Here is a 16,809-nt window from a genome sequence, read left to right on the forward strand (position 1 = left end):
ACACTTTATTCACTGTGCCACAAGCTGCCTACATGGAAGCTTTTTTAAATAACCTTTTCAGATAATTGTGGATTTTTTTAATATGAGTACACCAAAACTTGACAAGTGGTAGTTTCTCAGGTAACAGAGTAGATAAAATGCTGGACCTGGAACGAGGAAGACCTGAGTCCAAATCTAGCCTCAGACGTTTACTAGCTTTGTGACCCTGATCAAGTCACTTTACCCTGTTTGCCTCAGTTTCCTCATCTGTAAAATGGGCTGGAGAAGGAAGTGGCAAACCTCTCCAGTATCTTTGATCCCAAAAAACTCAAAAGGGGTGGGTCATGAAGAGTCGGACACAACTAAAATGACCAAGCCACAGTTTCTTAAAAGTTAATTGCAAAACAGAATCTAAAACCATGTCACAATGATTAACTTTTTCATATCGATAAACATGCCTTTATCTATAACATCAAAATCCATTAGCTGATCTTATACTTTGTGTACAACATGCATTGGTTATTTAGAATATATTGGATCATTGAGTCATGCAGATCTTCCAGATGTTGTCACATTTTATTACATGATATCCAAAAAATCCCATTTTTTAATACTACTACCAATCTCAACAGGAAAGTCTTTAGGTATAGGGGAGCTGCCAAGCCCACAGCAGCAGAGAGAAGTTTTCCAAAATTCTCATTTTCTCTTCAAAGCTTGAATTTTATCAATGGCAACAAGGACTCTAAATTATTTGTTCCTTGACGTGACAGGCTCACTTGGTTCATTTTCAAGAAAACGGGGCTCCATGAAAAAAAAGACCAGTTTAGCCCGTAACTCGATCATACAAGAGCTTTTCCTTGTGACAACCATCGTCCTTAGTTTTGCAGCAGAAAGTCTTTATGTCATTTCATCACACGAAATAATAAAACATGTATTCAAAGGTTTAGGTTTAATCAAATGAATCATTTTTATGCTTAACCAAGGGCATTCTTGGTGAAATTGTCATTTTTGGTTTTCTTCTTTTTTAAACTGAGAATGCACAGTGGCAAAGAATCCCAGTACTATTGGATGCCACCATCTGGTTTTGTGCTAAAGTGTTAGCTATTTACAAATATCAACATACTTGTTCCAGGATAAACCATGAGATTCAAAAGGTTACTCAGCACTTTGAATATTTCAGTACCGCTTGTGTTTGTTGCTAAGCATTCACATAAAAAAAGATCTGTGATGTTTAGTTGGGGCTGATATCGTCTGGCACAAGCAAAATTACAAGTAGAGACACATGTGTGTATTCATCCATTTGGAAGCAAAAGTACAATTCTGCAGTAGAATTAATATGACTGGAATGATAGATTTAGGAGGAGCTAAAGAAGGTGAAATGATACAAGTTATTTTCTTGAACCTGGAACCAAGAGAGCCTTGGATTTGAATCCCAGTTCTGAGCTTACCTGTTTTTTAGGCATGGACATGTCACGTAACCTCCGCGACATTTAGTTTCCTTATGTGCAAAAGAGAGAGAATAATATTTATAATTCCTACTTCTTAGGGCTGTTATAAGCAGAGAGCTTTGTAAATGTCAAAATACTACACGAGTGCATTGCTCATTTTACTGGAATATGACCTGGATGCCTTGGTCAAATGGAGAAATGTATGAGAAAGTGATTACGCTGTTCTTGCCTTGTGAATCAAACACCACCACCCCACGTGGAACCCAAATGAATCCAGGTACACCAAAATATTAATGGTAGCAAAGAAATAGAAATAAAGCAAACGACCATTAACTTGGGAATACCTGGACAAAGCATGGTGCATGAATGCAATGGAATATTACTGGGCCATAAGAAATGATCACTAGGAAGTAGTCAGAGAAAGAAGGACAGATGTAAATGACTTGAGAAGAACAATACACACAAAGAAAACCACAATGTAAGTGAAAAGATCTCTGAAAGAAAGCTGCTCTCACAGTAAATGAAAATCCAATAATGATCCCAAAGAACAGAAGATAAAATAGATATCCTTCCTCATGGCAAAACGACAGATTATTAGGGCAAAACGCTTAATTTTTGCTTAATTTTCTTATAAAATAATGATTGATGACTTATTTTTACATCACCTTTATTCATGAACATATCTCCCCTTTAACTATTTTTTGTTTTTCGTTACAAAGAAAGGTTCTTTCTGGGGCTAGAGAGAAGAGAGAATTATTTCTAGAAATGACCACCACATAAAGGCAAAAGAATCTGTAAAATAATAATTTTTTTTTAAACTTCATTGTGCTATATACACTTGAGTTTCTTTCTTTCTTTTAAGGAAGGAAGTTCTTTTGGAAAAGGACATTCTGGAAAGCCTTAGGGTATCAGTTAAATTCAGCCTAAATACATGCCACCACATCGTAGAAGGTAGGAAGGTGGGAATCAAACGAAACTTTAATTTTGCCTGGCTTTTAGGGTATAATTTTCTCCTTTTTATCTAAGAAGGTACAAGTAAGTCAACTTTCCAGACGAACTGCTCCTCTAATCCAACTGTCTACTTACATTTTAACTTATCTTTTGCATCTATAGCAATCCTTTCAACTTACTTTAGGTCACATGAACTCTTATTTTTTGAAGTATAATTAGTATGCACTCTACAACTTAATAATAGAAAAGTACCTTATCCTAACTCTTTGTATTCCCCAAAGCCCAGGTACAAAGGCAACCACATAATATGACTTTTAAAAGCTTTTCCTCCCTCCTATTTTTCGGGAGTCAGAAATCTCGAGTTCATCTAGACCAACTCTCTCATTTTACAGATGAGAAAACTGAGACCCAACAGGAAAGGGACATGAGTACAGGTCCTCTACCACTCTTCCTCCTAGACCGTGGTGTGATTAGGATTTCTCCAGAAGGGAAAGAATTTTCATAGAATCAGACTTAATTGATTCAACCCTGAGTTTAAGCCCAGTCTAAAAAGCCACACATGTCTAGGTCTTCTCAGAATTGTCCTGAAACTAACTTCTATTTCTGTCTTTCCTCTTTTCCAATTAATCAATCAAAAAGTATCTACTACGGTATGTACCAGGCACTTTGCTAAGCACTGGGGATACAAGAAGAAAAAAGTCCAAAGATAGTCCCTGACCTCAAGGCGCTTAAATGAGAGAGAAAACATGATACAGGATAAATAGGAAATGAGGCATTAAGAGAGGATGAGGAAGGCTTTCTGTGGAAAATGGGTTGTATGTTCATTGGGATTTAAATGTAGCCAGGAAGGCCAGTTATCAGAGCAGAAGAGGGAGAGTGGTGTAGGGAAAGCCAGAGAGAATGGTTACAGCCAAGAGATGGAGGATCTTGGTAGAACAGCCAGGAGGCCAGTGTCCTTGGATTGAAAAGAGAGTGTGTTGGGCTGGAAAGATAGGAGAAGGCTGGGTTATGAAGGATTTTAAATGTGAAACAAGACATTTTGTATTTGATCCTGGAGGCAATAGGAAACTTTTATGAGTTTATTGAGTGTGTGTGTGTGTGTGTGATAATTAGACTTGTACTTTAGAAAAATCACTTTAGTGCCTGAACAGAGGATGGACTGGAATAGGGGAGGGAGTGATTTGAGGCAGGCAGACCCACCAGCAGGCTGATAAGGGCCTACACCATGGTGGTGACCGTGTTGGAGGAGAGATGAGGGGAAATCGAAACAAGGTTGCAAAGGGAAACTTGATAGGCCTTGACAAGAGCTTGTTTATTGTGGGGTGAGAGATGCTGAGGAATCCAGGATCACTCCTAGGTTGTGAGCCCAGGGAACCAGGAGGATGGTGTTGCCCTCTACAGAAACAGAGAAGGGAGGAAAGGAAGGAAGGAAGGTATAAGGGGGGAAGATAATGAGTTCTGTTCTGGACATATTGAGTTTATTATATCTATTGGACATCGAGACAGATGTCTGAAAGACAGTTGGAGACGCAAGGTTGGAGGGCAGCAGAGAGACTGAGGAAGGAAAGGTAGATTTGAGAATCATTAGCATAGACATGGTAATTAAATCCATGGGAGCTGATGAGATCTCCAAATGAAGCATACTTTCTTAGGCTATTTTAGAGGGAGTCGACCAAGAGCCAACATAGAATTAGGACAGTAATCGGTTTCACTAGGACACAGGCCTGGCAAATCCCAACCAAGGTCTTATTTGGGAAGGATGGATTCTGTGGATTCAAAGTTCTCCAGGGATTAACGAGGTGCTCATTTAATAACTACTGTATAATATAGTCTTGTTGTGTTTACTAACACGTTGAAAAGAAATTGAAATAAATGTATTTTCACGAAAAGAAACTCAAAATTAACTAATCAAAAATATATTCAAACATATACAAAGACTGAAGCTTAGTAACATGGGGTTTCTTTTCTTCCTATATATTTCAGTGTTTTTTCCCCGATAACTGAACTGATGAATTCTCAGTTGTTACACAATGAACATGAAACCTTCAGACTTTTCATATGCAAATTGCCTATAATGGCACACCCTTATGGGAAAGGCAATGAATTTCAGTTGGAAATGGTACACTTTACTTTGTGGTCATTGAATCCCAGTGATTGAGTTCCCCCAATTGCATTAAGAAAATAAACAGGTCTTTGATTCCCAGTACTATGGTAACTAATTGGGATAAGATCAGAAGTCACCATGATTCAGTGACTTTTTGGAACACACAGTGCTCTAAGCCTAGGTAAAAAAAAAATCACTTAATACCTGACTCGTGTTACCTAGCTTCTCCCCAGTTGTTATTCTATATGTGGCTGATTATATTACACTGGAAAATAGTCATTCGTTTTCCACTACTACTGACAGCTTAATTTTTGGCACTTTGGACTGGAGAAAATGAAAAAGAGACTGAATCTATAGGCCCCATTGTTTAGTCCCACTGTCTTCTCTCGGGCACCTTGCAGATCCAGATTTAGGTCAGGAACATCTTGGCACCGTCTGCCTTCTGAAAGACTCATGGGAAGTTTGTGAACCTTGTGGGAAGCAACACCTCCCTTCTTCTTCTGGTGACCCACTTTGTCCACGTATTAGAACAACATGGAAAGAAGGCAAGAAAGTAGAGACATCCAATTCCTCTGGTTGCAAGGGTAGGGTGATAAGGAAATACAGAGCACAAAGTTAGGATGATAGGTGGATTTATTTTTTAAAGAAGAAAGCTAGAGGGGAAAACTGGTAGAGTGCCCTTATTGCAAATAAACAAGCAGTTCTAATTTAGGTTACAACGTTTTATGTGTGTACCATTCTTCTTAATTACAGGCATTCTGCTCTGTAGGCTTCAAGACAATACCCTGAGCATGAGACTTGTTTATATATATTTATTAAATTGCTGTTGTTCAGTTGTTTGTCAGTGGTGTCTGACTCTGTGACCCCATTTGATATTTTCTTGGCAAAGACACTGTGGCAGTTTGCCATTTCCTTCTCCAATTTATTAAATATGTACATATATTTATAAGTATGTGTATATATTACATAACTATAAACATGTTTATATTTAAACATGCATTTAGACATTGTGTTTAAATGCGTACTTATATACTGTATATATTTATGTTTTTAATGTGTTGATGAGCTGAACAGATGAATGAATTTTTGGCTAGTTAGGCCATGATACTCATAAGTAGCTCAATGATCGCACTGGTCATTCAGTCTCCTCTTCCACAATTATTCATTCAGTCTCCTCTTCCACAATTATAATTTGCACCAGCCAGCTGGATCTTGGGGCTGGTCACAATATTAGCTCACATTTCCATAATGCTTTAAAATTTACCAAGATTACTAAGCACTCCCCTCACAGCATTCCTGGGATATAGATCACATAAGTATTAAAATTCCCATTTTATAGATGAGGAAACTGAGAATGAGAGAGTTTAAATGACTTGCCTGTGGTTTCATTGCTAATTATGCGAGCTGGAATATTAACCCTGATCTTGCTTCACTCCCAATTCAATGCTCATTTCATTATGCCAAGAAAGCCCAAGACAGAAGTGTGTAGATCCCTTACTGGAAAACCATTATCACTCCCACAAAGGTACCACAAACACTATTCCCACTGACGTTAATAGTAATATCATTTTGCATATTTATTTTACAGTACTCTCAACATGGCAAAAGGAGAAATGGACCCTTGACAATCATCCTATGCATCTCATTCGTATATACCAGCAAATGACTCAGCTTAAGTTATTTGAGATCAAAAAAGGGAAGGGAATTGGAGGACTTGAGTTCTAGTCCTGGTTCTGCTACCTATTACTTATATGACCTTGGGCAAGTTTTTCATCTGTAAAATGGCAGTGGGGGAGGAGGGAGAGATGACCTCTTAGGTCTAAATCCATGATCTTATGATAAACTCATTAGCACCATCTACAATATCTGAAGTTTTATTAGCAAGTATTTCTCCTTATATATTTCCATACATTTCAAGACGATTGGCACAAGAGAGACTGTATGGTGCACTGAATAGAGTGCTAGATTTGGAGACCGGTGTAATTGCAACTTATTAACAGTAGGACGATGGGCAAATCACAACATCCCTGAGTCTCAGTTCCCTCACCTGTAAAATGGTGTACCTGCACCACAGGGTTATTTCAAGATTTAAATGAGATAAGATATAGAAAGATCTTGGCAAACTTTAAAGTACTATGAATATTTCAAATATTCAAAATAGGTAAAACATGGTTTTCAATATTATTATATAAACCCATTTATTATATTTGCAATTAATGTTCCTCTGATTATGATTTGACTAGTAATATATATATGTATGTATACATCTCTATATAAATATATGTGTATATATATATATGTATGTATGTACCTTACAGCACATATACTGATGGTATTTGGATGGATGTCACTTACTTGTCCTTTAAAGTCTCTGTAGATGAAAATAACACAGAAAACTATGAACAGATCTCTCAGCTAAGAGATCACCTGAGGGAAGCCTACTTCCTAGCAATGGCCTCAGGTTCAGAAAAGCTCTGATAGAAGCAAGCAGAGTATGATGCTTGAAATGAGTATCAGGGTCTTCAGTAAGGTGGTAGAGGCCTGCTAAGAAATCTCAGTATTAAAAAAATACAAAAGCTTGTGGACCAATAGAAGTACACCAGGATGAAGTAACTGAAAGAGTGGTCAACTTGCCAGCCTACAAAATAGCCCCCAGCAATGGCCAAAGACCTTCAGAGGATGTATTGCAACTACTGCAGTGTACTACAATGGGTCCTGATGCCTGGTGAGAAGATAGTGAAATTCTTTGGCAAAGAGAAAAAAAGGGAGTGGTGGATAATCAGTTAAGTAGAAAACAAGAAAAGGACAACTTGCAAATTATATAAAGGATCAGTAGAATTAGATAATAAACCCAGAAGACGATGATTGAGATAGAGAAGGAATTATGTATTGGTAACCACTGGAGGGTCAAGGAAGTCAACCGAGTCCAGTCTGGCTCTGTTCAGAGAGAAGGAGAGGGCTGAGTCAAGAGACAGCCCTTTAAAACCAAATACCTCAAATCCAGCCTCAGACACAACACAAAAACTAGCCGGGTGACGTTGGGCAAGTCACTTAACCCCAATTGCCCTCCAAAAAGCAAAAACAAAAAACAAACAACCAAATACCCCAGTGTGGAGGTTTATGGGGGATGGAGAGCATGCATAAAGCCTGGAGATGTTGATCAGTCAGGGCCATCCAAGAGCTCAGGAAGCCACAATGAAGTTCCAGATGGGACTATTTGGCCAGTGATCAAATATATTTCTACTTCAGGGAAAATGGCTACTTATGCAACTCTATGAGACTCATTGCTAGAATGCATGTAATAAGTGGTTGACACATAACTTTATTAAGTAGCGTATATGACTTTTATTGTTGTGTTATGCTTCCTTGATATGTATGTATGTTAAAATGTTATGTTCGTATTCATTATTAGCATGCATCATTCTCACGTGCGTTGCTGTGTTTCTGCATATGACTTATGTAGTTGCTAATTCCATTATATATGCATACATAGTGCTTTGCATGGGTCTTGTATTCTTGGTTTTATATATATATATACATATATATATAATGCTGCTACATATGTCATCATCATGTAGGATATAGCTTTTCTATATGTGTGACTAGCTGCATGCAAGTCAACATACTGAATTAGTCAATTGATTGCATATGGTACTATGGTTACTAATTTTTATATTCACAGATATCTTGTACTCTGATATGTACATGTATATGCACATGTATGTGTATGTGTATGTATATATATTAGGGATTTTTCTAAATATAGTTTGTTGTATGTACATATGTATATGCATGCATATACACATACCTACATATGAATATGTATATATAAATATATATGTATGTGTGTGTGTATAAAATTTGTAGGGTACATAAAATTTTCACTGTGGGGATAATAGAGGGTGGTTCAAAGCCTGGGAGACTTATTGCTGGCCACATACACAATAAAGACAAGAATTTTGCACAAAAGAATGAGGTAGAAGGGAATGCCTCTTGGTGACTACACCTGGCTTTTTGTTTTGCTGTTTTTTGTCTTACCTCCATCTCCTTATTTTCATGGGACACCCAACAGACCTTGAGGGACTGAGGGAAAAGTCACAGTGCTTGAGGTCCACCTAAATCCTGTGGGATTTTTAAATGGTTTAGGGAGCACAGGATTCCTATGAGGCAGGAAGCCCAGTTAGAAGGCCACTACAATAGTCCAGGTGAGAGGCAATAAGGGCCTGAATTGAGGTGGGGGCTGTCTAAATGGATCCAAGAGATATGATGTGAGAGAGACTGTGGAAGTAAAGATGTCAATTGATTGGATGTGTGGAGTGAGAAGTGGAGAAAATCTCCATGTGAACCTGAGGGATTAGGAAGTTATCACTGTAGAAACAAGGACGTTTGAAAGAGGGGAGGAAAGATGACAAGTCCTGTTTTGGACACGTTGAGTTTGAGATGTCTCTAGAATACCTAGCTTGAAATGTCTAATAGGCCATTAGTGATATGGGAGTGAAGTATAGGGAGAGTCTGGGGTCAGATATCTAGGTCTGTGACCCATCTGCTTAGAGATCAATACCTCAAATCCAAGACAAGTCCCTAGTTGGGACCCATGGCTCAAGGGACCCCTTCCCACAATGAAAGTTTGTTCTGGAGTCACATTAAACCAGTATTCATCCTGTGGGCAGCTTGACCCCAAAGAAGGGAATTTTCTTGTACTTTCTGGATCATTATCCTCTTCTTCCCCACCCTTGCCCATTCTTGTACTCCAGAGTAGAACTCCAAGGAAAAATCTGTAAACAAAAGCATAAATATGGCTCATGTCTAGGGTCTCCTCCAAATAGATGCTTCATTTTGTTGAGAAAGCACAGAAATTTTTGTATCCTCCAATGTCTCTCTGACTAAGAGCTATGTCTGAGAATTGGCCACTGAGCATCACAGATGAGAAATCCCCAGAGAATGTCCCTCTTCTCCCCAGTGGAAATTTAGGGAAAAGTTTCAAGCCCTCAGATCTGGACCAAGAAAGAAGAGAAGGGTGAAGTCTTTCTAAAGCTTTTAGAGACTACCTAGGATCTACCAGCACCCAAGGCCATAGAATAGGAGAAGTGAGTTCTTTCTTTGAGGGGCCCCATTTGCATACTGTTAAACTGTTAGAAGAACCATGAGGTGCTAAAAATGAATTTACTAGCATCCCCTTGCTGTGAGTTGGTTACTAAAATGTGAATGTAGTCAGTCAACAAGCATTTCTTTCTTTTTTTAATTTATGAAATAAAACAAACATTTCCATAACAAAGTATAATAAAAAAGATGAATACACAAGAAATTGCAAATCCATTATGTACAATTTGCTATTCCTTTTAAATGTGTAATAAAGTTATCACATAACTTCTTTTTCACCCTCGTTTTATATTCACAACAATTTACCTGAGAGGCAAATGCTATTATTATCCCCATTTTACAGTTGAGGAAACCGAGGCAGTTGGGATTAAGTAACATGCCCAAGGTCACATAGTAAATATCTGAGGCTACATTTGAACTCAGGTTTTTTTGACTCCAAGCCCAGCACCCTATCCACCATGCCACCTAGACTTATTACAACACATACTACATTCTACCAGTTTCTCAGTTAGCCTCATTTATAAAATATAACCTCCTTGAGGACAGGGCTGGAGACACCTCCAGTATTTATCATAATTCCTGAAACATAGCAGTCATTTAACAAATGCTTGTTAATTGAATCGATTGATGTAGACTTGAGAGTCCTATGAATATCACCAATCCTCAGATAGAAAGCAGTAGACATTTTGATAAAAACCACCGTGTGGGGTTGTGGCTTTATGATCTAAGGTCTCTTGGGGTGGGTGTTGGGAAGAGGGAGGGTTTTGAGCAGCTATGTAATGAGGAACCGAAAGAACATTATGTCTGTTAGAACAAAACGGCACCTTTGCTTCAGGATTAAAGTTCATTTCTTCTGAATCAAACCAGGCAGGGACTACCCCACTGAGGCCAGCACTTCTTGGCTGTTCTTCCCATTTTCTTCTCAGAAGGAAGGAACAGAAGAACCTAGGGGTGACTTCAGTTGGAATTTCAAGGCTTGGAGGAACAAAAAGTCAGCTCACATTTGGGGCATTTTAAAGTCTACAATAGCATGAGTTAGGTAGTTCCTTGACTGATTAACTCAATTTTACAGGTGTGGAAGCAAAGGTTTAGATCTAATGACATGTGAGAGGTTCTTGGCTCTTGTAACTACAAGCCCAGCTCCTCCTTCCAAACAAAAGTAAGGGGAGCAATAAGCTTAGGCTATGGGAAGGATCTAAGTCCACAACTGATATTTCTCAGTGCTGTCTTCCTCCTCTGTTTCTTTAGATGGGGAAAGTCATTACTCCATTTCAACTCTCAGATCTTTGGCTGATAGATGCAGAATGTTCAAGGAGAATGATTCCTACTAAAGAGGTAGAAGGTAGTGGGAAGTTCTGGGCTTTTCACAGTCCAGGGAAGTCAGGGCCAGTCCTCCATGCAATAGAGAACCATACTGGGCATGCCCGATTCTTCAATTAAGATAGAAAGAGAACACTAAGCTATGTTGTATAAGCATCAGTGGACAGGGTGCACAGTCTTCAGGGTCAGAAAGTCATTGAATGCAGATATGTTCTCAGGCAGAAGCTCACTGCCATTTCTAGCTCCCTCCTTTCTTTTTTTCTACACATCTTTCAATTCCATTATCTCAGGTCTGTAATGGGAATGTAAATTTTAAAGATCTTCCCTGCCCCTAGGCTAAAGTGCACCTGGAGCCTGGGGTGGGAGGCTTGTTTTTCAGTAGATACTTCTTGATTGGCCAGTGGGTCCAAAAGGTTGTTACATTCTCTGAGCCAGGAGAAGGCTATATAAGCCCTGATGTGTAGCTTTGTTTTGGGGCTCACTTTGAGAAGTGTTCTGTGATTTGATGTGGATTCTGGGAAGCTGTTGTCCTGAGTCCCCCGGCTTTGAAAAAACCCAGATGTTGAAACCCAGATGTTGACTGGGTATGGATGTAATGGTTGGACGGTTTGAAATCTGTCTGTTTCTGTCTTGATAATTCTGTCTGTGTACTTTGAAATTCGGGGTGCTGACCTTTTTCCCTGAACAAGGTAAACGACATATGTCTGACTGATTAAAGTAAGCTTGTTAACCCATTTTGAGTTGCTTTCCTTTAACAAAGCAGATCTAGTATGCTAGATCTAGTTTGCTGTATTGGCAGCAAACCCTGAGGAGGCTTGGGGTGCTTGCTGCTACAAGGTCTCACTAACTACAAGGGGTCTGTAAGGTCTGGATTGATGGCAATGGGGTACTTAGGTGGAATGTAGCTGTGGGATAGCTAGGTGGCACAGTAGATAGAATGAAGAAGATTTATCTTCATGAGTTCAAATCTGGCCTCAGACACTTACCAGCTGTGTGACCCTGGGCAAGTCATTTCATTCTGTCTGACTCAGTTTCCTCATGTGTAAAATAAACTAGAGAAGGAAATGGCAAACAACTCCAGTATCTCTGCCAAGAAAACCCCAAATGGGGTCACAAAGGGTTGGACTCAACTGAACAACAAGAAGTTGTGTTTACTCTTAGCCCCTGTTACAACAAGAGCCTTTACTGAATCAGTCCCTGCCCTCAGCAAGCTTACAATGAAATAGAGAAATAAAACTTAGGTCCAAATCAAGATGTAGCCAGAACCTTCATCCTCAACATGATCCTCTGCAAGTTCCATCCAGGCAAGTGATTCTATCAGGATCTGCCATCCCTTGAAATTCTCAGCCCTGAGTCCCCATTTCAGATGAATTCCTGCCAGATCTTACCACAATGAATCACTAGAAATCATGGCAAATCGGACATTCAATCAAAATGATCTCAAGAGATTAAGTCAAAGACATTGAGACCAATTGCAACATTCTCGGCACAAATTCCAGATGTTTCCTGGGAGTTTTGGTTTGCTCCTCATTTAATACCTTCTGGGTCCCCAATCTAGCAGAAGCAGGACTCGGCTGATCAAGCTCATAGTTTAGGGACATTTTATCAGGCATTCAAATTCTCCTGGGAGTACTCAGCTTCTTCATGTCTGCTTCCTGCTCCACTCAGCCCTCCAGCTTATAGACACAGGTCTTTTCTTTGCCTTGGTCATTGCCCCTCTTTGGCTCTTGTGGCTCTGATCGCTATATACTTTGCCAACGGGGGATTCTCGGGCATCTCTCTCCTTCGCTGCCATATATCTCCCTACCTAACCCTTGTCATTCTCCTTCATCCCATTTCTTGTTCTTCACAAAACTTTCCTTAGAACTTTTCAATACATCCTATGTTCAGAGGTTCCTCCGTCATGCAGTTTTCTGGGGCTGCAGGTCCACAGACAATATGGGCCTCGTTTTGTTCCCTTACAAATATAATATAAATTTTAATATGAGAGATACAGAGGGCAGTGAGAGGAGGAAACAGTCACTTTCAGGTAGGAGAATGAAAGTTTCAGGAAGGAGAGGCGGCATTTTACGAGGGTCTTGAAGACTGAATGGAGGTCAGGAAAGGGGAGAGGAAGGGAGGGAACAATCATTTATTTCGCATTGATGCCAGGCACTGTGCTAAGTGCTATACAAATGTTATTTCTTTTGATTGTAAGCTCCTTGAGAGCAGGGTCTGTCTTTTGCCACTTTTTATATCCCTAGGGCTTAGTACATCAGACACACAATAAAAACTTTTGGAATTGAATTGATTGGATAGGATTTCAATAGGTAGAGTTATGAGAAGGCATTCCAGGCACAGAGAAAGGCTTGAGCAAAGGCTGTGTTCACTTATGTAAATTGGAGTGGGACGAGACATGGCAAGAAAAGTACACTAGTCATGGAGAAGTTGTAGGGGGAGCTCAATGGAAGAGATGGGAACACATGGGGAGGAAAGGGGGAAACAGAGTGGCTTTTCTTTTTTAACTGAAGATACACATATGTTAGAAAGATCAATAGGGCAGTGGGAAGGACTGGAAAGGAAAGACGCTAGAATCTGGGAGACTGATTAGGATCTTAAAATAGTTTAGGTAAGAGCCAAAGTCAGAGAAGAATGGGGAGAATTGCTTGAACTGATGAACTTAAGAAAGTAGAACTAAGCCTCCAACTCTCAATCTGTGATCCTGTGATTTAGGAGGAATTGTGGCTGGGATGGGATACTGGGGTGGGACCACTGTGACAAAAACAACTTTAAAACAGTATTTGGTAAATTTACTGATAATTACTGCCACAATATGCTGGGAGGTTATTGACAACTGAACCTCATCGAAACAAAATGGCAGGGCTCAAGCCAATCCCAAGATTCCTTTGGCACTGGCTAGCATCACTCATTGGACCTGGGGTCTCTGGATCTCTTATACAAGGTCCCTCCCAGTCTGGATATATCCATCTCAAGAGAGATACTCATTTACCTAAGATTGGGAAGAAACAAACAACGCAGAAGTGGAAAAGACATGGGGTCCCAGGTACAAACCCATCAAGCAGAGACCGCCTGCCCTAGCTGCCATGATACTGGGTAGAGAAAAGCCTGCTCTTCCCCAACCCTCAGCAGAAGTCTAGTTAGGTGATGCCAGCTGGAAAGTGGAAGAGAAGGCCAACCAGAAACCGTCTGATAGGAGAGAGCTCCCTGCCTGATGCTATCACAAAGAAGAACTGATTGATCACTCACGTTTTTCTTCTTCATACCACAGCAATACAGAATCAAGGAGGCTAAATGGGTAGAGAACTGACCTTGAAGCCAAGAAAAACTCGGTTCAAGTCTCACTTCGGCGTGTGCTGGATATGCAGCTCTAGGCAAGTCCCTGCAACTCTGTAAGAATATGTTGCAGAGAAGGTAGGGTGCCTGGGAGGTGGCATTCTTTATGTTACTGAAATCATTGGTCTAGAAGTCTCTATTTCTACCAAAGGGCAAAGTCCTGTCAGTGCTGGGCCATCATATGACAAGAAGCAGCTGGGGAATTCATTATAAGCCCAAATGTTGAGTCATTATGTCTCTAGTGGGAAGTTTCCACAGGAGCTCTGGACATATATATTCCCTGGGATGGCCCCTATTGGTCAATTCAACCTCTGCTACAGATACAGTCAGTACAGTCATATAAACAGAAATGACACCCAGAGGCAGCTGAACTTTGATGAACTGGAATGACCAATTCTGGTCCTGGAGAGCAGATGATGAAATGTGCTTGCCTTCTCTCACTGTGAAGGAAGATGAATTACTTAGGGTGGGTGTTGCATGTGCCAGATGAAGTCACTGTGTAGGTTGGTTTTGTCTAATTTTTCTATGTTATAAGAATCAATTCAATGCTGTAGCATATAAGGAAATAATGTAAGGCTTTTTTTTAAAGCAGCAAAACAACTTTTTTTTAAAAAGAGAGAGACCTAGAAAGGGTGAGGGGCAGCAATTGGAATAAAAAAGGAGGGTAGATATCTTCTGAGGCAGAAGCAGTAGGGTTCATCAAGTGATTAGATAGGGAAGGGAAAGGGAGAATGGAAAGGGAAAGCATCAAAAATAACTTCAAGGTTAGGAACCTGAGTGATTGGCAATTAACAGATGTATAAAAGTCAGAAGGAGGAGTAGATTTGGGGGGAATGGGCAAGGAGGTCCAATTTAGATACCTTGCCTTTGCAGAACAGACAAGATATCCATCTCACTTTGGCCAGCCTCAATTTTAATTCAAGAATGAGAAGACGCACGTGTAAAATTGGGATCTTGGGAAGAATGGGAAAAGTTTCAATCAGTGAAGGGGAAGACTGAAATATGGAGTCAGAGATGCCTGAAAGGATTGTGAGGAGGCACCAATTTCATTTATGTTTTATGCATTTATAGTGGAATCAATGAACCATTTTGAATCTCTCTTCAGGAGATAGAGTGGAAAGTCAAGGGGGCAAGTAATTCTAGGGATGCCATTAATATTGAGAATGCCTTTGCAATAGCTGGGGAGGTCTAGGGTGGATAGGGTAGCACATGAACTTAGGAAAGAAAGGTTCGAGGCATTGGACGTTCTGAAAGTCAATTTCAAGAAGAAGGGAGTGGTGTAAGTAAAGACATAGGAAATGGTGGTTTGGCAAACATGTGTACGTGTCTATATCTGTCTCTTCCTTTTAGACATTTTATTTCTCTTTTTTCTTATTTAGGGCACACTGTAACCTTTACATTTCCTCTTGATATTACTTTTCAGTTTTCTACTTGTTTTTTTTCCCCCTTTGCCTTTGTTTAGATCACTCTTAACATATCTTTCCCCATTCCATAATCCAGTGATCCACATTCTCCTAATTCTTTCTTTTTCGGAGTGTTTCACCCACTCTCACTGTCTCTATTCTGTAGACCTGGGGTTCTTAACCTGAAATCAGTGGTTAGATTTCAGAGTCTCCTGAAGTCTTTGCTATTTTTACTGATCTCTAACTGAAACATAGCATTTTCCTCAATGATGAGTTAAAATACATAATTAGTATCATTTTAATTTCATACCTCATTCTGAGAAGAGATCCATAGGTTTCATCGGACAGCCACTGGTTGGTCCCCCATGACACCCTCAGGTAGACCCCGAGTCGGCATCCCTGTAGATAAAATCGATTGTTTCCCAGGTTGTCCCAAAGTCTAGGTTGTCAGAGCAGAGTTTCAGCAAGAAGTGATGTCAAGTATAATTGTTTTAGTATTCAAAAGGATGGAACAAAAATTATATACAATTACATTGCCTATAAATTAAATTGCTCATGGGGAATGTGCCTTCTTTTTGTACATTCAAAACCCAGTTCAAAGTAGCAGGGAGATGATGGAGGACAAGACAGCATTAGCTGTGAGCGCTTGGCTCTCCCCTCCTCCCAGGAGGCTTTGTTCACTCTGGCAACCTTGGCTCGGCAGAAGGTGCACAGAGATCTATTTCTAAAAGTCTTTAGCTGCTTGACAGAGTTGGAAAAGCTGCTTGCTGCCTGAGGTGTGTGTGTGTGTGTGTGTGTGTACATGTGTGTACATTCATGCATCTAGCAAAATATATGAATCTATATGCACATACATATTTAGCAAAATATAAAAGTCCACCAAAATATATATTTATATATACGCATGTTTACAAAATATATATTCATATATACTCACATATTTAGCAAAATATAAAAGTCCACCAAAAATGTGTATATATACACACATATTTACAAAATATATATCTACATATACACATATTTACAAAATATATATTCATATATACTCATATTTAGCAAAATATAAAAGTCCACCAAAAATATATGTGTATATATACACACATATTTACAAAATATATATCTATATATACACATATTTACAAAATATATATTTATATGTCTACATATTTTT

General features: G+C 39.4%; 1 long non-coding RNA gene across 1 annotated transcript in view; it reads right to left on the reverse strand.

Moving 5' to 3' along the window:
- Positions 1–7,873: 7,873 nt before the first annotated feature.
- LOC138164700 (uncharacterized) overlaps positions 7,874–16,809 on the reverse strand; it is a 10,389-nt gene continuing 1,453 nt past the window's right edge. Inside the window, exons 2-3 of the long non-coding RNA XR_011169156.1 lie at positions 15,949–16,037; positions 7,874–9,257 (exon numbers count right to left, since the gene is read on the reverse strand). This is a non-coding gene — a long non-coding RNA (uncharacterized lncRNA). The remainder of the gene's footprint in view (positions 9,258–15,948; positions 16,038–16,809) is intronic.

Source organism: Petaurus breviceps, unplaced genomic scaffold (assembly GCF_028583685.1).
Source record: "Petaurus breviceps papuanus isolate PSGF00001 unplaced genomic scaffold, PetGlider_PUasm1.0 126, whole genome shotgun sequence".
NCBI lineage: Eukaryota > Metazoa > Chordata > Mammalia > Diprotodontia > Petauridae > Petaurus > Petaurus breviceps.